Raw genomic sequence first — 21743 nt, 5'->3', positions numbered from 1 at the left:
CGGAGATGTTCTCCCTGCCTGGCCGGGGTGGTGGGGGGCTGCCAGGAGCGGCACTCGATGTTCCCGCTGGTGTCTGCCGGGACTCAGGCGGTGCAGAGGCGGTTTCATCTGCACGGTTAATTCCACCTCGCCCGCCCGAGGCCGGGGCTCGGCCCGGGGCGCGGCGGGGCCGGGATCGGCATGGCGAGACCCCCCTCTAGCGGATGGCCCGGGCCTCGCCGCGCCCCTCGGCGGGAAGGGCCGCTGGCGGGCCGCCGCCGGGCCTTGCTCGCCTTACCGGCAAACGGAATCGCGGGCAAGCAGCCCTCCAGCCCCGCGGAGGCCCGGCCTCGGGCAGCGCCGCGGCGGCTGCCGAGCCCCGGGCCGGCTCCCCGCCCGGGCGTGGGCCCCGCTGTCCCGGGCGGCCGGGCGCGCTGAGCTCCCTCCCGGCTGCCGGGGGAAACGTCCCCGCTTTTTCACTTTAAGCCAGTGGGAAACGAAGGCGTCTCATCTGCGAGGAGAGGGAAATCTCTCCCGTGAGGGTGCGTGGCTGTGTACATCCCGCATGGTATCGCACTGCATCGCCCGGGAGTCGTTTGGGCTCGGCGTGTCTGCTCGGTGCCACCGCGTACGGGCCGGGGGGTGTGATCTGCCCGCTGGATAAGCAATTAGCAAGTTCACGGTCACATTCGTTCTTCCTGCCTGCTGTTCCGGCGCTGCTCGGTTTATTTATTTCTTGGCACTTCTCCCCTTCAGAGACAAATGATTACGGCTTATTCTGCTCCGCCTGCTCTTCCCCTCTGAACACTTATTTCTAGTTGCCAGCAACTAGTGTCCACCACCACGCGAGGGGCACGTACGCACCGACAATCCCCCGCCGTGGATGTGGAGAGGGCGGTGAGCTGGGTGCCTGTCCCGCTGTGAGCGGGCTGGCCGAGCCGGCAGCCGGCCGAGCGCCCGCGGCCCCGGACCGCGTCCCTCCCCGGCGGCGAGCGGAGCGGAGCGCGGCCGCAGCGCTCCCGCCGCCGTCTCGGCCCGCCGCCGCGGGCGGGCGGATGCGCTCCCGGGGAGCGCAAGGGCTTTTCCGCGCTCAGCTCCCGCTGTCCCCCGCCGCCGTTGGCCAGGGCCGACCGGCGGGCTTGTTGCTGGCCACCGCCTCGGTCTGGACCGCCCGCGCGGATCGGGGCGGGGGGGCGCTCCCTTCCCACCCCGCCGTCTCCGTCGCACGGGCAGGAGGAGCGCGGTGTTGCACAACCCGCTTCCTTTTTCTTTCGCTTCGCTGCGCCGCGGGCAGCGGCGGCGAGTGCGCGGGGCGCCGGTCTCCACCGTGGGGTGGGGGGGAAGCGGCGCGGAGCCCGGCGGTGCCGCCCGCTCGCCCGCTCCCCGCAAACTGCGGCGCCGGCGCGGCCCCCGCCGGCTGCGCGGCCCCGCGGGGAGGGTCGCGGTCGTGGCCGCGCAACGGGGGGCACCGCCGGGCCCCGCGCCCCGACCGCCGGGCCCGACTCCTCTCCGAGGGGAAAGCGGGGGCTGAATCCTCGCCGGGGCACCGGACGGGGGGCGGGGGGTGTGTGTGTGGAGACGGGACCGCGCATCCCGCGGGAGGCACCGGTCGCCTGCCGAGCTGTGCCCCTGCCCGCGGCGACGGAGCGAAGGCGGCCGGGCCGGGCAGGGCGGGGACGCCCGCCCCGCCCCGCCTCGCCTCGGCCCGGCAGAGTCGCGACGGCGGCGCGTCCCGTTACCGGCGGCCGAGCCCGCGCTGCCCCCGGCGCGGCGGGAGCAGGTGCCCGGGGCAGCGCGGCGGGGGCGGGGCCGGCGGCGGGCCCCACGGGGCCGGGCGGGCGGGCGGCCCGGGGGCGCGGCCCGGCGGCGCGGCGGCGGACTCGGCGCGCCCGCGCCAGGAGGGAGCCGGAGCGCCCGAAAAGCCGGGAGGGGAGGGGAGGGCGGAGGGGCGGGAGGGGGGGGGGAGGCAGGCGGGCGGCGGGCGCATGCGCTCTGGCGGGCCGTGCCATATTGGAATGAGGCAGTGAGCGGAGCGCCGGGGAGCCCGAGCCCCGGCAGCGGCGCAGGGCTGGAAAAACTCCCCGCAGGTGAGGCGGGTGGCGGCGGCGGCCGCGCGCGGGCGGAGCGGCCTCGGGCGCAGCTGTTGGGGGCGTTTTGCCGGCGGGGCGCGGGGCCCGGAGGGTTTTTCCGGGCTCACGAAGTTTGGATGCGGGAAAAAGGCGGCGAGGGAGGAGGAGGAGGAGGAGGAGGAGGAGAAGAAGGAGGGGGGGGGAGAGAGGCAGGCGGAGCGCGGCGGGGAGGCGGCGGCGGCGGCGCGGGGGGAGCGCGCCTTGGCCCGCGCCGAGGAACGATGCGCGGGGCTGACCGGCCGCCGCCGCGCAACTGTCCGCGCGCAACTCTGCGCGCGCCCGCTAGGGGCCCGCGGCGCCCCGGCCCGCGGCGTCCCGCGGCGCGCTCGGGCCGAAGTTGCGCTCCCGGCCGGCCCCGCGCCCGCCGGGGGACGCGCCCGGCCCGGCCCGCGCCGCCCGCCCGGCCCCCGCGGGAACTTTGTGCGCGCCGCGCCCCCGCCCCGGCGCGGCTGGTCCTTGCCCACGCCCGCGGGGGGCCGAGCCCACCGAGCGCCTCTCGCTCGCCCCCCTCCCCCTCAAAATGGCGGTGGAAGGGGACCTTTAAACCCCGCTCCGCTCCGCACCCCCGCCGGGCGCGGCCGGGCTCCGCTCGGCGCGGCGCGCGTCCCGCCCGGGGCAGCGGCTGGCGTCGCTCCCCGTCAAGTGGCCCGTCAGCGGGCGGCTCTTCGCCTCCCGTTCTGGGTGGGTGGGTGGGTGTTGGGGGGGGGGGGGGGAAGAGGGGCGGGCGCCGCCTCCGCGGCCGCGCCGCCGGCTCTCCCGCAGCGCCGCCGCCCGCGCTGCGGGGCCTGCGCTGCCGCGGGGCCGGGCATTGTGTGCGCGCCGCGCCCGCCGCCGCCGCTCCGCACCCCCGGCGTCTCCGCGCCCGGCGGCGCTCCGGCGAGCGAGAGCCTTTGTCTCTCGGGGAGTCGGTCTGCGCTGCCCGCCGCTTCTGCACCTGAAGTCGTAAATCCGCCGCTGGTGACACTGCCGGGGCGGCCGCCGAGGTGCCGGGGATGCCCCGGGACGCCAACTTCGGCTGGGGAGGAATCGGCGCCGGGGCATCGGCTGCGGGCGGGCTCCCGCCCGGGCAGCGCCGGCTGGAAACGGGAGGGCGGAATGCCCGCATGGGGAGGACTCTGCAAGTTTTCCGCCTGTGGCTTTTTTGCAAACTTGTTACCAGGGCTCCCCCCCCCCCCCCCCCCTCCCCCCTCCGCAGTGGAAATAATGAAAGGAGAAGAAAAACAGCGCGGGCAGTTAATTGTGAATTTTTAACTACATTCGCCGATGCCGTTCCACAAGGCCCTTATTTATTCAGAAATGGGCCAGTGGTGCCCGTTTCACAGTCACATGTGTGCTTTAGCGGAACAATTATATCTACTCTGGAGAAACTTGTTGCCATTATAAAATGGTTTTACATGGTAACCTTTATGTCTGACGGTTTTACCCACTCTGACATCAGAATTCTGGTGGGAGAGGTTTTACAGCAAAAGAAAAGGCCTACCTTGCTGTTTCTTTGCTGCTCCTTCAAGGGAGCTGGCTGCTGTCAGTAGCCCGGGAGGTTACCATAGCGAACATTTCCGTAAGGCAGAATAAAAGGTGCACCCTGCAAAAGTCGTGCTGGAGAAAGTGATAACCCATCTTGTAACTTCAGAAATACCACAGTTTTGCAACTTATCTGTGGTTTACAATGTACATGACCTGGACAGAAACATCTGATTTGTAAAAGAAAAAGTTGTTAATGGGAAATAGTAACTTGTAGCATCTACAGTACCCGGCAGGATGGATTCCTGATCTGGCTAAGGTCTGTCATTGCTGTTTCAAAGTAGCCAGCTTTTTGGGCAAAGTAAATCAATGTCAAGATGAAAACACGGGCTTCCTGCCTTCAATTCAGCCATTTCCTCTTTTACTTTTGGTTTGTGAATTGTTGCTGTGATTGAAGGATGAGAATGAAATCTAGTTCTTCCCAGATCCCGTGTTGGTGGAAAAAAGGGAAGATGCTTCTGGACAAGACAGACAGCAAAATAAAACTGATAGATCTCACTCTTTTTTTTTTTTTTTTTTTTTTACAACTCATGCCTAAGACTTAGCATGAAAGTGTTGGGAGAATGGCTTTGCTCATGTTTGGTGTATGTCTCTGCCGGGCAGTTACACTGGAAGACTCAAGTACCCTGTTATGTTAAAGCTGGCACACACATTCTCCACAGGAGACAGCAGTGCAAGATAGATAGCTGAGAAACAGTGGCAGATCTTAGTAATTAGTGATCTCTATGGTTTTTCCTTTGCAGTTTTTTCCCCCTCTACTATTAATTTACTTTATTGAATTATCTTACCTGATTCTTAAACCTGGCAAATCTCCTAAGTAATTGCTGTGTGGAAAAGAAAGGTGGGTTAAGTGTAAGATGACATGTTAGTGACTGATAGAGTTTGCATGGTGTAATCTTTATATTATGGGAACCCCTTCACTGTCTCATGGGGAAGATGTTAAAGATTTTTGCAAAAATACTCCTGTCATAGTATGTTTTGGTAACATGTTACCGGGGTTTTTTGTTGTTGTTTCATGGCACACCAGTGACAGCTGTAGACCTTAGCCTTTCTGTCATACACGTTTTTGAATCCACTCTTACTTGTTGTTGGAAATCTCTTTAAGTGGAAGTCTGGCCATGCCATGATCATCATGCAGGGATGCAGACATCAATACAGTCACTTTGTGCTGGCTTGACTTAAGTAATTGTCCTACAAGTGATGCACTTTAGACACATGGTAACTTAATTACATGAACACCTTGACAGTGAAATGGCTCATGTTAAATTCACTAAAGTGTCCTTTAAAGTGCAGGAGAAATTGAAACCTGGGAGGTGTTTCGTAAGGGGCATTTTGGGGAGAGAGCTTTCGATACCTAAAAACACAGGGCTTGCATTACATCCATTGTTCCTATGTTAACATGGCAGTCTTAGTGTTACAGAATAGTCTTTGGATTTGGTTTCTTGACCTTTTAAGTGTGCATTTCTATATCTTGTAGATTGATCATTGACTTAAAACTGTGTAGCCTGTGTAAATTACAAATGTTTTCTGGAACTATACTGTCTTTCTTTTGTGCTGGCCATCTGACTCATCTTGCTTGATGATTAGCAGATTTTATGTGCCGTCTTTGTTTTGGTAGCTTTGAGCATCAGTGCTGCTGCTGGTAGTGCACTTGACTCTCTGCCCATTTCCTTCTGCCTTTGGGAAATGGCTATCAGTTTTTAGGTCATAGATTTAAACTTGACGTGGGTGTTGTTTAGAGCTTTTAGGATTGTTTTTTATTTCCCTCTCAAGATTACTTTCTTACTTGAAAAGCCAGGAGATAAAGTAAGGGGGTCGGAGTTGATTTGGTTTGTTCTGTTTTGATTCAAATGCTTGCTGAAATTGTCCTGAAGGCACGTGTTGTGTTAGTATGCAAGATCCTGAAAGGGAGATTTAGCAGCTTACATTCTCCAAGTTTAGCAACAGTTGAAAATTAGAGTAAATTTTAATGTTAATTATATATTAATGTCTTATTATTTTAAAAGCCTTGTTATGAGAGTAATGGTATTTTTTTATGTAATTATATAGTTTCTCTATCTTTAATCCATAATTCTTTCCACTGCTCAACTTTCTTTATATTGATAAAGCCTGTGAAGGAAGCATTGAGACGTTGCTTATTGCTCATTTAATTTTAAAATGCTTTTGGTTCTAAGGGTACAGAATATATTTTTTTTAAAAAAGTAAGACTTGGTGCATGTAGGATACATAAACGTTTTGTGTTCACTGTGTATCCGTATTGACTTTTCTTCCCTTTTCCTGGACTTTGCTGACAACCTTTGTGGATTGGTGGTGATCATGGGAGGAGAATTGTTACTATTGTTGTTGTTGTTATTGTTATTATTATTGTTATTATCATCATAATCATTATTATGCTTCTATTTTATGGGTGAGATTGTATTTTTTTTAAAGTGTTCTTGGCAAAGAATGTAGAATTGAAGTATTACAACATGAATTCTACTCAGCATTCTTAATAGGGCATCTCTTAGGGGAGTCACATGTTTGAATATTTTCAATGTTCCCCTATGAGAAAGGAGGGTGTGAGCTTAGGCTGGAACAAGATATTCTGCATATTAGTTGGGTCTCTCCAGGTAACTCTCTACGTCTCTGGGAAATTAGTGTATTTTAACTAATGCAAAGCTGCATAGTAGTTAGAGAGTCCTAGATGAATGCGTTAAAAACACTTTGAAGATGGAAAGCGCTAAGTCTTAGGTAGGTTTCTGCTTTGTTTGTTTTAGTAGTACTGGATTGTCACCCACAGACACCACTGAGGAGCGTTTCCCTAGGAACTGTGCAAATAAACAAGGCCTGGGAGCCACAGGACTAAGGAAGCCCTGGTCCCAAGGTCTCTTTCTTCCTCAGTCTCCACCTCCTCTTTTTCCTTTCTTACCTCTTCTGAATTCTCTGCGATATCTGCATTAGTCTTTCTTTCAATGGAGACAGTGATATTTTGATTTATTTTCCTTGTGAAAATAAGCATCCTAGTACAACATTTGTAGGATCTTAGTATCATTGAGACCCCTGCCCCTCTCTCACATTTTGTTGACTGGGTTTGATGAAAGTCATGAGAGGATAGGCGGAAAACTCTACATGCAGACATTTCAAATTAATCAAGTGAGCCTTGCTTCCTAAGAAAACCAGGTAAGCAATAATGTTAAGACCTGAAGTGAGAGGACTTCCAATGTTTGTAGTAGAATAGCCATCTCTTCTGTAGGTGCCTAATACTAGGATTTCTTCTCTTTCAAGCTGTCTTTTTTAAATAACGCTAGCTTCTTGCTGCACAGATTACTCTGTGTAAACAATGCTCAAATAGGAGTTTTTCCTCCACTTAAAGTAGGTGGGAGCTATGCGTGTTTTGTTTTGGTTTTTTTCACCCATTCGAATTTGGCAGGTGGACTGATGGCAGATACTTACCTACAGTTCAGGTTTGTTGCTAGTTACATAAGTAATCTTAATTTGTTAAGATTATGTGGACATTTAAAATGTGATTATTGTCCCTAGAGTCACCCTGAGCAGCAGCTTGCTGGTTTTCAAGGTCATTGTTTATATTGCTGTGGCACTTCATTTACACTGGTTTATTTGCTGTTACACTTGAGGACACTCTTGTTCACTACAGAAACGATCTCTTTCTTCAAACAGATGAATTGGGAAGGAGACTAGTGGAATTTGATGTTATCTAAAAATGGTGCAGCTATTAAACCAGCGTTGAGATTCTCTGAGAGTACTGATGAGAGGGAGAAGAGATGCATCTTGGATTTTTTTTTTCTCTAAGAGTAAACTATGCAGGGCTGAGTGACCTCCTCTCCCATTTTGGCTGATTGGAGTCGAGGGCTCTCAGCATATCTCAAGAGGTGCTCTGTCTTGCAGAATTGGGTCATTGGTTGAAAGTAATGGTGGTGAAGGGGAACCCTGCAAGGTTTTGCTGTTTGTCACTTAATCTTTTTCAAGGATGTGAGGGACTGGAGCAGTGATACTGAAGTAGATATCAAGTGGATTGGAGAAGATGAACTCCATCTTGATGTATTTAGAGGCTGTAGTCTCTATTTCTTCTGGGGATGTGTGAGAGAAAGCCATAAATAGCACCTTCAGATTTGTCATTGTTTCCAGAAGAAAGCCATCAAGTCAGGAAGTAAAGGTACTTCCCCTCTGATGCTGGGTGCACATTTATTACAAATGGCTGTGTAAGTTCTGTGGGTGTCTTGCATCTCCATACTGGAATAAGTGATACCTTCACATTTTTTATCTCTTCTTGATCTCTTGACCTGTGAAAATATATATAAATTTAAGTTTTTCTTTTTTATTTGGGATTTTTTTTCTTGTCATATCTTGATGGAAGTAAATACATTTAGGAATACCTGGCTCCTCATGAACTTTAGTAACATGCATGCTTGCAGCTCAGGCATGCTCTTTGCTCTGTTCATGGTGAGCCATGGCCTCTGGTTGAAAAAAAGTTACTGGTCTTGAAATCAGAAAACATAAAAGTATTTTAAATCTAAGGACTGTGGAAGTCCATCATACTGAAAAGCCTTGCCTGAAACGAGGATGATTTTTTTGTAAGTATCTTTCCCTCTTGTCAAAGCATCTTCTCTTGAAAGGAGACCACCATTGGCCTCAGTGCCCATCAACTTTGCTCTGAGAATGAGGATGTGATGCTGAAAAAGCTGTGGTGTTTCTAGACAGTACTGAGAACTGCCATCAAAGCCTGACAGGTGTATGTGTTATATACACAGGCTTTCTCTCTCTCTCTCGTGTATATATTAGTATTTATTTTTTCCTACTGTCGAGTTCCAAATATGCCCCCATTCATGTGTTGAGTACTAAACTGTTTGAGTGGTGTTTTAATATAAATGACAAGATCTGTAAAACAAAACTCTTGAAAGAAATGTCCGGGTAGGAAATGCCTAGCAGACAGGCCGGGTGAAAACACGGGATGCTTTCTTGCCATTGGGCCAGCAGAACTCACATAATGCGCATCCTAAAAGAGAAATTATTGAAGAAGGCAGTGGTTCCTTCCAGGATTACTTTGCTCATTGCTCTTTAAAGTGTTACCATGAGGGTTAAACTAATGGCCCTAAGAAATAATGAAAGTGCAGGATCAGTCAGAAGTGTTACATATGTAGCATTAATTGACCAACTGAAAGGAACTAATCAACTCCTTTTAAAGGACTGTGACCATGGGCACAGACATAGGAAAATCTTTCCCTCTTTCAGGGAAGTTTTCTCCTTTATTTGCAAACCAGACTTGCAAATCAAGTTAGCAAGCGAGGCTTTTTAGTCCAGAGGCAAGAGCAAAATTATGCTTTTTAAGGTGATTATTTTATGTCTTGGGTTATTTATTAAAATTTTGTAATAGATTTGGGGGAGGAACTGAATTTTGAATTCCCATTGCTGTTGTAGCCAAATCTTACTTTTTGAACTTACTCTCTAGCAAATGTAAGCATGTATTTTGTCACTCCTCGTAATGAAAACCAGTGTATTTAGGGAAGTGGCTCGGCTAAGTACATGAATCCAGAGTTTATTGTGATAATAAGCCAGTTCAAGATAATTCTAGCCTCGCTGCAAGTGTAGGGGCAGTGTGTCCAACAGTCGGTTTGTTTGGTTTTGATTTTCCAAACAGTTCAGCTTATGTAAGTAAGAGATAATGACTGGACACTGAAAAATCAGGGAAGATTGCCTCTTCTTCCAATCTTGGTACAAAAATAAGACAGGAGCATAACAGGTGGAAGGATAAGGTGACAAGAAAAAATCTACTTTCTTAATTGCAGGTAATGTTTCTCTGTTTATGTACTTATTAAATTGAAAACCAAAATATTGTTTTCTTTGTTTCTGCTTTCCCTGTATATACTTTTAAGGTAAGAATATTACTTAGCTAAGGAAAATGAAAGTACAGTTTTTACTTCTAATTGGAGTCCAATTTCCCTCTAAAAGGAACTTGACAGAAATTATAATCCTTATGATTATACAGTAAGAAATACAGAAGTTATCTTTTTATAGTAAAGCTAAGTTTTTTATTTAAATATTCAGGTTTAATCTTTTTCATTTATACTTTGTTTCCAAACAGTGGTTGAATGTTACTGGGAACTATTTTTATGTTACTGAGAAATTGCAGTATTATGTAGCTTAATATGCTTTTATTTGAAGCAAGGTATATAAATGCTTTCCTTTTGTGCCGTTACGTAGATAATGACATCAAAATATGCTTTGTCAGTCTTGATCATTCTTACACGCAAACGTGAGTGATAGATGATATCAACAACTGCCTATCAACTAGTGGAGGCACCTTTATAGAAAAATAGCAGCACTGATGTTTCTAAAGAGTTGCCTTTTCAGAAAGCTGGGTTATGGTGGTTGCAATGGTCAGACTGGAAGAGTCTCTGAAACAAACGGTGTATTTTGGATTTCAAAGACTGATAGTATATGATTTCTTTATTATCTGCCCAAAAGGGAGGAGTCTGTCTTACCGCAATGCAAAAACTTGATTTCTGACAAACAGCATGGCAAAATTCACTTCAGTGTATAAAATTAACCTGTCTGAGATTATACTTTAGCAGTGGGATTGGAAAGAAAAATACCAGCGTGATAGCTGTTGGAGGTGACTGAGAAGTTTCTCTGCATTGCTGGAAGAAGAGTGGCTTCAAGTCTAGCTTAAGTTGTGATGAGCATAAAAATTGCCATAATGTACCAGATCAGTAGGACACCTAGTCCTGTGTCTCACCTCAAAAACCTTTGAAATGAGGATAAGAAACAGTGAAGTAGAGCACAATCTTCTCGCAGTCGGTGATGCAGCTGTGTAGGCTGCGTAGGAACCAGTGATTTGACCTGTTCTCAGTTTGTCTAATCCTGTCTGAATCCACAACTTCCTGTGGTTATGAGTCTGCAGTTTAATTATGTGCAACGTGAAAAGGTGCTTCAGTTTGTGTTTTCTGGTTCTTGTGGTAGGAAAAATAGTGAATAACCTTTCCTTATTCTTCTTTTTCATACTAGTTTTGATTTTACACATCTCTATTGTACTCTTCCAGAGCTGCACTGTTCAGCTCGAAAAAGGAACCAGTTTTATTATCCAAAGGATGCTGGAAGCCTGTCCACAGCTTGTGTGTGTGTGCAGTGCTGGACTGGGCAGGACTGTTCTTCCTGGCTGTGGTCATTTCTTGACTTTACTGTAAAACTGAATTATACATTCGTCTCTGTTGGTATAGAAGTATTTCAAGCCTCTGATCTTCTTTGATACCTTTTTTGTGCATCTTCTAGTCTCGACATGGCAGTTTGACACCAGCACTACATGCTGTCTCAAGGTACTCTGGATTTCTAGAATTGTAGCACAGTGTTTTCCGTTTACCTCTCCATTCCTTGGGGCTCTTAATGAGTATGGAATCGATGCTTCAAGAGAATTAGTCATAACAATCAAAATACTGAGTTGCAGTAGCTAATTTAGATCTTATTGCATAGGTGAGGTTATTTCTTTCTTCTATGTCTTATTATCCTGCCTTTAATTTCATCTTCTATTATCCTTCTGCAGTTCTTAGCAAACAACATTTATTTTTCGTCTCTTAAGTAGTTCTGTATTGTCTTAAAACTTTGCACTTATTTCATATTTGTGTGCTTCTCTTGAAAAGCAGGACTCAGTACAGACTCAGTATTCCTCCTTGTATTGTGAAAAATTATGTTTATATTTCTATCATTACTTCCTGTCTTTATAATCAGCCTTTAAAGGATGAGATGATCTTCCAGAAAATACTCCAAAATTACTCAAGTGTCTGTGGACAATAGCAGGTCCTGGAAGGATGGTACTGTGTCTGTGGACACCAAGCTTGCAAGATGTTTGCTTTCCTTAACTTACGTTGAAGACACTGGAGGGGAATTAATGGTGCTCGGAGGTTCCCACAGTTGAAACCTGAACAGTGTGCACCTGTCTGATGGATTTTCTTTTTTCTGTTTCAAGTAGGTATTTCTGTACTCAACTCACAGGCAGAGGGCATGGGAAGCAGTATGCCTGGAGCTCAGGGAAACTGTGCATAAGGTGCTGGCCTTTGGGTTTATGTGGCCGCAGCTTCTGCCATTGTTCGCCTTTGGACATTCATACAGGTATTTTGCAGGGGAGAGGGAGAAGGAATTATATTGCATAAAACTAAATTGCATCCTTATAGCAACATTAATACTGAAATAATATTTCCATATGCAAGAGAGTCTTAAACTGGCACTTCTTAGCACTTACAATGCGTACTTCTTTTTTAATGTAAGGAAGTTTTCATTATGGTGGTGGAGGATGTATAAATCAAAAATGCTGATACCACTTCTTATGTTTTCCTGTTAGTTTTTGACCACCCTTTCACCTGAGGTGACCATTAAATTTGGTTTTGGTCTTAATGCCCAGGTTGTGTCATATACTTAGTAAAACTCTTACTTCTTGATAAGTTACTTGATGAATTAACTTCATTAAATGATGAAACTTTATTAAACAAAGTTATCTTTGACTAGATATGCTATGCAGCATGTGGTATGGAATTTAACACTGGTATTTTCAACATTTAAAAGATCTTCAGTTATTCTGAACTAACCAGGTTGTGAAGTTTTTCAAATGCTGTTAGTTCAGATATGTATTCCAGGCTTCCACACAGCCACCAAGCCTACATGCTATGGTGTGAATAGATCACTGGTTACTTCAGTTGGAAAAATGACAAAATGAACACCCCCAGTCTAGATGAAAGAGATCAGATCAGTCCCCTTGTAGGGTGCCCTGTGGAGTTCCCTGGGTCTGACACCTGCGTGATGTGCGCAGGAGAACATGGGTTTTGCATTTAGTCCATATGATATGGGAATATACCACAGTCCAAAGGATTTATGTTCCACATGAATTACTTCGGTGTAAGGTAGTAAGTACATTGGAGATTGTTGAATTGAGAAGCCAGAAAAGTGATTTCATTTTGCTGTTAATGAGTGTTTTTCTGTCGGCCCTTTTGAAAAATCCATTCATTATTTCTCTGTACCTCAGCAGTTTTCTGTTCATTTTGTGGCCATTCACTTCTGGGTGTGCCCAGCCCTGGCACAGAAGAACAAGCTTTTAATCTTGTGTGTTTAGAAGACTATTTTTGTAACCGTAAGGGCTAACAAAGTACCTTACAAGAATTAAAGTTAAGATACTGCAGAGGTGTTGACCTTAGCTTTGGAAAGCTTTTAGGGAGTATTTTTTTCTAGGCCAGTTCTTCACTCAATTTATGTGCTTGCTTTGCACAGAGATCTGATAATTCATTTTTTTACATTCTTGTTACTCCTGAAAGTGATCATGGCAATGCTTGTCTGTGCAATTTCCGGTTGCAGCTGAGGGCAGCACTTAAGTGTGAGATGGTATAATTTACATCCAACGCTGCACTTTCCGCTTAATGTTTTGCTAGCAACTCCATATCTATACGGAGCAAATCAAAACAGACTTGGGCTGTCAGCAGAGATGTTTCTTAAACACTACCAGGCAAATGGTTTTCTTTTCCATTTAATCAAGAGTATATTTAAAATTGAATCTCACAGCGAAAGCACGTGATTATAATACATCCAGGTATTTCTAGTGGTTTTAGCTCTTAAGAACTTCCATGGGCCGACAGCTAGATGCAGAATATTGACATGGGAAGAAAACCTAGGAGACTTCATAAAAGAACTTTTTAAGGTAGTGTTTTCAGGATGAGGGTATCCTTTGATTTTTCTGAGGCACTGTTTTTATTACCTCCTGCTCTAAAATTAAAATTCTGATTTAATAATCACAACTATTGATTCAAAGGTTGAAGTGGACATTGATAGGAAGAGTATTACCTCTCTTTTGCATTTGTATGTTAACAACAGAAATAAGGTAGCATGTGCCAGCAGAGTGATGCCTCAAAAAATATGCACTGAATTTTGCAGGGACAGGGCTGCAAAAATAATTTAATGAAAAAAAGGTATGAATTTGAAAACACTTTCTATGACAGCATAAATGTTCCAGTGTTGTCAGGATCAAGCTTTGAAATTGTACTCCTAAAAATAGAGGAATCTTTTTCAGTTGCACTCTGTCTTTTGAGCCCTTAGGCTCAAGTCTTGTTTTTCTCTCTGTATGAACAGAAGTGCAAAAAAATCTTAAAATGAGAACAGATTTTCATGTAATTTTACCACTCCCTGATGCTGGGGTAATAAGAACATCATCACTTACTGTGAGCTCTTCACTAAAACCCTGTGCTGTCACTATTCTTAGGCCTGTAGGCCTGTTAATGTTCTTTTGATTTGAAATTTGTATCGTTGAAAGCTGTTGTCTTTTTTAAAATTTTTTTTCTCTTTTTTTAAGCTTTTGGTACTTTTTAAGGGGAGGAATGGGAAGGAAGCATGTCAGTTAATGAGCAATAACGAAAGGCAAGGCCATATATTTGTAGCATTGCCTGGAGAGAGAGAATTCTGTGATTTAGCACAGCTCATAATACTGTAATTCCGTTTAGGAGGAAAAGATACAGGGGAAAACTGTGTTTTGCCATCACAGTTTGTACATGCAGAGTGATGGAGTCTTAGTAGTGACTCGGATCTTTAGCAAGTTAAAACAGCATTTCACTGAATAACCCAGGAACAGTTCATGAGCTACAGTGAAAATAGGTGGCTGTTTGGCTCCCTGTCAGAAGGTTTGAAGACCATGGTTGGTTGAAGATGTCCCAAGCTCAAATGTGGGGACTTCTGAAGATTATTTATGTTGATACCTGAAGTCTCTCAGTCCACTAAGACCTATACTGGCTTTAAAGCCAGCCCAGTGTGTATGTTTTTCTCAGGTCTCTAGACTTAAAATGCCACATTTAAAGCCTTGTTGCTCTGAAATGTTTTCTCAGCCTGTTATGAAACTTAACTTAGGCATTTCACAGGAAAGGCTCGGGTGCTGCTTTAACACCTGAAGTGTATTAAGTAATCCAGTCTGTAAGGTGAGAAGTAACCATATTTCTGTGCTTTTAGCCTCTTATTATTGCTACTTGGACATAATGTTAAGAGATGTGCTGGCAGTGGAACTGAAATGGTGGCCAAGTTCTGCACTGTAAGTAATGATAGCAGGAAAAGGATTTTCTTTTCACAGTTAAGTGTCAGGGCATCAGAAGTGTATTAGTGACACAATGGCAGTGTATTGAAGCCAGCTTGTCTTTGTGAGATTTGTTGGATCTTACAGGTAGAATGAAGAACGTGTTAGGGTACCCAAATCTGTAATTTCAAATAGACTGTAAATAAGTGTGTCCTGTAAATATCTACTGGTTGAATAGAATTTTTCTAAGCCCTTGTGATGGCACTTGAGACATTGATATTTCCAGGATCCCTTCAGATACAAAAGGAAAATGTTTTTTGGTTATCATTATAACGTCCCTCCTTTAGATATGCATTTATTTCCATTAAAAACATATTTGCTAATCTGAGCTGGAACCCTTTTAAAACAAAATGCGAATGAAATCTTGGAAAGCAGTAGGACACCTCAGGACTCTGCAGTGAAAGGATTGAACTCTGCCATCCACAGCCTCTTATGAATAAAGTTAGCCTTCTAAAGATGAAAGAAAATTCAATTACAAAGCAAGGAGGAGGGTGAAGGGGTGTAATTAAAACACATAATCCTAAAAACAACATGAACAGTGCTTTTTCATGTTACACTTAAAGCAGTCTGCTTTGTGTGTGCAGTTGCTATTGCTTAAGATTATTGATTTAGTTTCCTAGGGGAAACACTTTTTGAGAGGATGCAGAAAGGACGACGTCTGCTGGTGTAACTGGCGGCGTGATTTCATGCAAGCATTGTACTTATGGGCAGCTCGGTGGAGAGTTTTTCTTTACAGCTTGCTAATCTTTCTTTTAAAAAAACAAAACAAACCAAACAAAACAAAACCCCAAACAACAACAAAAAAACCCCAAAACAAAACAGAAAATGAAGTGCTGCTTCTGCTTTTTTCTCACGCTAACAGCATCTGTCCTATCAGACAGAGGGTGAGTGCTTCAGACAGCAGGACAAACCAAAGGCAGCATGGGGACAGCTTGTTCTCTCCTGTTACACCTATACAAGTGGTTGCTTCCCAAAGTTTAGTAGTTCGGACTGTGATTCTCAAAGCGTTTGGAGTCCAACTCCCATTGAAGTGATCAACATCGGTGCCTAAATCCTTTGATAGGATATATGGCCTGAGGTCCACATTAATCTGGGAACTTGAAAAATCTCTTTAGAGTTTAGCGATTAATGCTAATGCTGTGTTATGGTAAATACACATCTGCTCTGCTAATTAGATGCTTAGTCTTATGCTAATGGCAGGAGTTGGGTTAGAGCACCTATCTTCTTGGTAGTGAAACATTCCGTGGCTGGAGCTAGAAGTATTTCGTTATCAGGGCTGGCTTTTATGGTAAAAATATTCTGATTCCATCTAGAGCTGTGAAGTTGTACATTCGCACGCTGACCTGCTGACCGCAGCTCTGTGTCAGAAGGGAGTACCTGTAGGCATATGTGAGTAATTGAAGTTGATGGGCTGTCCCTCTTCCGGACCTCATTTCTTCAGGAACTGCAGCTGTTTTGATTTCACAAACATGGATGATGTCTGATTTGATGGAGAGGAAATGTGTGGAGGGAAAGGTGGGAGAGAGCTGCCAAAGAAAAATGAAGATGAGTATACAAATCAGGATTGAACATGGACTTCACAGGCAAGGGGTTTCAGAATGTCTTTTGAATGCTTTTCTCTTATGCTCTTAATACCTTTCAAAACCCCATCTCTTTCCCAGTACTCTGGAGTTGAGTATTACAATTGCCTTGGGTTATTTAATACTTTAGACTGATAGCTTGGTAAAATACTAGTACCATTATTTCATGACTTATTTTGCACAAAAAATTTCTCTGTGAAGAAAATATTTTGAATTATTGGAAAGAAAGAGTGCCAATTTCTTGTAGTAGTTGATGTGCATATTTTGTCCTCTGCTCAAATATTGAGTATAAGTTTATAGAAAAATTGCTGCTTATATTGAGTGAACTTAGTGTAAAAAAAAAAAAAAAAAAGTGGCAGTGCGAGTGTTGTAAAGGGTTTTCTTGGTCAAAAAAGATTCTTCTCTCGTTTAATCTTTTACCTGGTATACCTGATGCCCTGTTTGTCTGCTTTTGTAAAAATAGCTTGTGCTGCCGGTTTCGTTCCTTTGATTAATAATAAAAAAATACGCAATTAGAAACTAAAAGCAGCTATGCTTTTCAGTGGGAGAAAGCAAATGTGTAATCACAGTGCTCGTATGAACAGGTTCCTGGAATCAGGTTGCAACCAGTGCATTTGCATTTTGAATCTTTAAAAAAGGCACAATCCATTCATAAAAAGTCACTGAAAAACCTGTTTCTGCAAGAGATGAGCATGCTTGTATTCTCCTGATCTGGTAGGAAATACAAATGGAGGAACCTAAACATGCTAATAGTATTTTTCATGATTTGAAATACTTGTGTGTGACTCAGATCCTTCCCTGAGGACATGTTTCCTGGCTGCTTGTGTGGGACAGAGAAGTCCTGGGCTTCAGTTTGAAACTGGCATTTCCCAAACATATGTCTTGCATTGAAAGTTTCACAGTAGATTTTAAATGACTTTAAGTGACTGTAGTCCTTTGAGGAACTTCATCTCTGATGGGTTTGGTAACTAGCTGTTGGCAGCGTGATGGTGTTGCTGGGGAATGGAGCTGGGGTTGGGGGAAGAAGGTCTTTATGGTGGCTAAACCAACTTTTGGGATTGATTGAATTAATGGTGGAACTGCAGTGCAAATATTTGGGTCTTGAAGATTGTAAGAGTGACTTTCATATATTTCATTAATTACCTTGGAGAAATTTGAGTAACAGAACAACAGCAAGGGGGGAAGGTAGAGACTTCTAAACATAAAATACAGAACAAACTTGCCCTGAGTTTTTAGCAAGTCTCATGTGTAATCTGAATGTTGAAAATCTTTGTGGATCGTCATAATAGCTTGGGACATTGCTATAGTGTACTATTGTACTGTGCAAATGTTAGATGTTTCTGGTGCTTCCTCATACAAAAAATTACAGGGCTCAACAGTTTTCACATGGTGTAGGTGCCAAAGAAGTGTAGAGAATGACATACAGAACAGATTAAATGCAAGGCCATCGTATGTGCTCACAGGTGACTCTCAGTTTCCCCACAACAGAAATTTGCCATTTCTACTATTGCCACTTTCATAAGAGTTGGTATTTTTATAAAAATACCTAAGACACCAACAATCTGTCTTACCTTTCATGCATGTTTGTATCTTTGCACTTTTGACAGTGAGTTGTTAACTCTGAAGCCTAATTATTATTGCCACTGCAATTCTGGGGATATACTTCTGCCAACAGTTTCGTTTTCTTAATATTAGGGTTGTTCTGTAATGAGGCATGTATGTATGTGTTTGCAGGCTGTAGATGTACATTTGAGATGGCTCCCTTAATTGACTTGGTCATAAAATATCTTCTCTGCCAACAGGCTGAATTATTTCATATACTGCTAATATGAGGTTTCACATGGTCCCCAAATGTGCATGATATTTCTATTTATCTGTTGTCTAAAGTTTGCTTTAGAGAAGCAAGTGGAAGTTATTTAATGGAAAGTGAGCCTAGTTTTAGTTCATTCACCCGAAAAACTTGAGGAAGGGTGACCTGTGATTTGGAAATTTTTTAAAAAAAATTATGAACTGCAAAGGTATTGCCTTAACTCTATTGCAAATGTGCTAATACAGAGTTGATCCTTATGACTTGTTATCCTGTTCCCTTCAATAACAAGTCAACTGTAAACCAAAACCTTTTAGCAAGATTATTTTAACTTGAACTTTATTTAAACTTCTCTGTATTGTTATTCGCTTGCATCAGTCAGTAAGGCTTCACGTGTGACTGTTATTTAACCTGATTTTATTGATTTTATCCAGTTATATACATTGTTTTAAGCCTAAAAAGATAGTTTTGACAGTCTTCTATAGGAAGCTGCAGTGTTAATTAACCTTATCTGATAATTTTTCATTATATATTTGTTAACTTTTATTTAAAAAGAAGAGTGAGCTTAGGCTAAAACTCTTCCCATCGGCATAGACACTATCATCTTGCTAAATAGATAAAATTTAACATTGGAAAACCAAGCCTTTGCTGGGTTACCTTGTTATCCTCTCCCCACCCTCTCCACTGCAAAATAAAAAAAGACTGAAACTGTTTAGATGAGATGCTGGGGGATATGGTGTAGGGGAGAACTTTGTGGAGTAGGGCTGATGGTTGGACTCGATGATCCCAAGGGTCTCTTCCAACCTGAGTGATTCTGCGATTCTGTGATTTGTCCTGTCATGAAAATAACACAGTTTGCAGTAACATAAGTTCAGAGTTGCAGCAGATAAGAGGTGTAATGTGCCTTCTGGGTTTTTGTGGGTTGCCTATCAGGATTTAAAAACTGAAATGGAATATTGTGTTAGAATAGAAACAAGATCGTATCTACCTGAATACAAGAACCCCTTAAAAATTGTACAGAGTGACATGAGGAAAATTAGAGAGTCCATGTTTGCTTGTTCATGCTATCAGCATGCTTTTGGGCAAAAGATGAAGAGTGTTACAGTGAATACAGTGGCTGGAAGAAAGATTTTGAATCTTCATTAGAGGAAGGGGAGGTACTAGTGCATGGAAGGACCCTGGCTGTATCTCTGCTTGTCAGGGTTGTGTTGGGGAGTCTTGTGTCCCAGAAATAACAGTATGCCAGAGTCAGAAGACCTGAATGGAGTGGCCATGGTTTAATGTACACATAAGACACAAAATGTAATGATCCATTTTTGTTACCTGCCAGCTCGTTGTTGCTTGAAGACCTTCCATAACAATCTTTTCCTTGTGAGGACAGAAAAAGAAAAGTGTTGAGAAGAATTATTGGTTTTGGCTGTTGCAGCTTTTCAGTCATTGTTACATGTCTGTGATTGCAGTGAACATACTTGCTTCTTCTAGGTAAAGCAGAAAGGAAGCCTATCTAATTTTTATTCAAGCCAGTTAAACCTGATTTCTGGCCAATATGAAGAATGTACGGAGCACGTGCAGGCTGTTGTTAGTGCCTCATGGTACCTGCCTTACTTCATATTAGGCTGTTTTATAGACATCACATCGACAGGTTTTGACCTTCCAGCTTTAGCTGCCGTCACGCTGTCTGCCTGGAACTTCTTCACATGCAATGATTTCTCTCTCTATCAAAACAGGTTTGGTAACAGGTTTCCTCTTACACCTTATCTCTGCTCTCCCTTGCTTACAGTGCAGTTCAGCCACAACAGCAGGGGGTATTCTTAACCTGCATTAAGAGTACACGCAAGATAACTTCAGCTGATCAAACTGTGGACCAGTTACTAGGTGAGCTTTAATGTCTTGCAAATCCCTTGAGCCATCCAGCTTTCTCAACATAAGCGCGTCAGGTGGTCTTTTCAGCTACTTGACCGTGACTGATTATTAGTGTGTGGAAACTTGTATGCTGTGCAAAATTTCTATCTTCTCTTGATTACAGTTTCTCCCTAACTGTAAGGCTTCCTGTTCTGATGGTGTCTTATTCTTCTCCAAAATTTATATAATCTATTTCTCTGAGGTTGTCATTATATATATATATATATAAAAACCCGAAAGATATTTCACTGAGCAGTTGAAAAGCTTCTTCTTTAATCTGGTATCTAAGGCAAAGCTGTTGATAAATATGTTTTAATAATTTAATAAATGTTTTAAGGTTTATCACTTAATACATTCTAATAACTGAGATGGCAATTAGAACTTGCTGTTGGAGTAAGTGCTCCCTGGAGGTCATATAGAAAAATTGGGTAGAAATTTTGAAGAAGGAAGGTGTGGTATGAATTACTGTAGTGGGATCTCTAAGAAGTGCTGACATGTTCCACATGGTTTAAGCTGCGCTGAAATCTGATTGTTTTGATCAACCCAAGATCTTCAGTCCCTCCAGTTTCTGATTAAATTTTTATTTCCTGCATGATATTACATCATCATGATGTCACGCTGCTGGGCTTCTCATTCAGTCTGTGGTAGAAGTGACCTGTATGGATTAGCTTTGGTCATGGGAGTCTGCACCGTAGATGGAGATGCTTTTAAAATGAATTTAATCTCTTTAAGCTTTCCCTTTTAAAAAATGACCCTTATTATTGTCTCTTTGCAAGAATACCCTTTTTTAGTAAAAGGCTGGTACTGCACATTACAATACTGTTATACAGCATCACTTCAGGTATTATCACAGAAGTCCCACATGACATTGCACACTGGAGCTGAATTCCCCATTTCCTCTTTGTGTTAGGAGAAGGCTGTTGCGAAGTACAAGTACAATACAAACCAGGGGTAGGCACCTGTCCTCTCTTGGGACATCTGATACAGTTGTTCAGCAATTTACAATAATAGTCTGAGTCTCTAGTAAGTAGAAATTTGATGTGAAGACTCTGATTGTACCTGGGGCATTACCCAGCTCTGCCACGAGATGATTTGACTTCTCTCGCAGTTTGCCAGTGTGCAGTGTAAAGAGTCACTTCAAATGGGATGCTCGGAAAGCTGCCAGATGTTGTTTTGCTGTCTGCAGACAACACTCCCATATTAAGTCTTTAGCTTTGTGCATCAGAGGAAAAAAAGTACATGCTGTTAAAGTAGGAGGTTATTTTCAGCTTTACTGTTTAAAACAGAAGATCTGGAGTGGGAGCCTGGAATCCCATATTGCTAAAACAGTGAAGTGGCAGTGAAGAGTAAACCCAATTTCTCATTTACTCTTAACAACTCCCCAAGAGCATTTGATTTCAGTAGTTTTTCTTTAGATACTGATAGTGGATTAATTTAGTTATATTATAAATTAATAAGCCCTCATGGCATTTAACTTAACTCCTACTTTATTTATTCTATTGCATTTATTGTCTTTAACGTCAGTGCTGCTATAAATTGTGGAAACTAGTTCTGTGTGTCCTCTGCCCACAATCTCTTGATAGCAAAGGACTACAGGCTGTGCTGTAGTGATGACTAAAAGTCACTCTAACAGAATTGGGTTGGTTTTTTTTTGGTAGGCATCTATTTAAGATCAAGAGGATTTTTCTAAAAGACACTGTCATTTATGTGCCTTTTGGGTAGTTATGAATTCTTGG

General features: G+C 44.2%; 1 protein-coding gene across 1 annotated transcript in view; it reads left to right on the top strand.

Moving 5' to 3' along the window:
* The first annotated feature begins 2001 nt into the window (after positions 1 to 2001).
* SFMBT1 (Scm like with four mbt domains 1) overlaps positions 2002 to 21743 on the top strand; it is an 80934-nt gene continuing 61192 nt past the window's right edge. Inside the window, exon 1 of the mRNA XM_074836424.1 lies at positions 2002 to 2066. The gene's annotated coding sequence lies outside the window, so the exon portion shown is untranslated. The remainder of the gene's footprint in view (positions 2067 to 21743) is intronic.

The sequence above is a fragment of the Strix aluco genome, chromosome 11, assembly GCF_031877795.1.
Source record: "Strix aluco isolate bStrAlu1 chromosome 11, bStrAlu1.hap1, whole genome shotgun sequence".
Classification (NCBI taxonomy): Eukaryota; Metazoa; Chordata; class Aves; order Strigiformes; family Strigidae; genus Strix; species Strix aluco.
The sequence above is the reverse complement of the archived record's forward strand: the minus strand, read 5'-3'. Positions and strand labels throughout refer to the sequence as shown.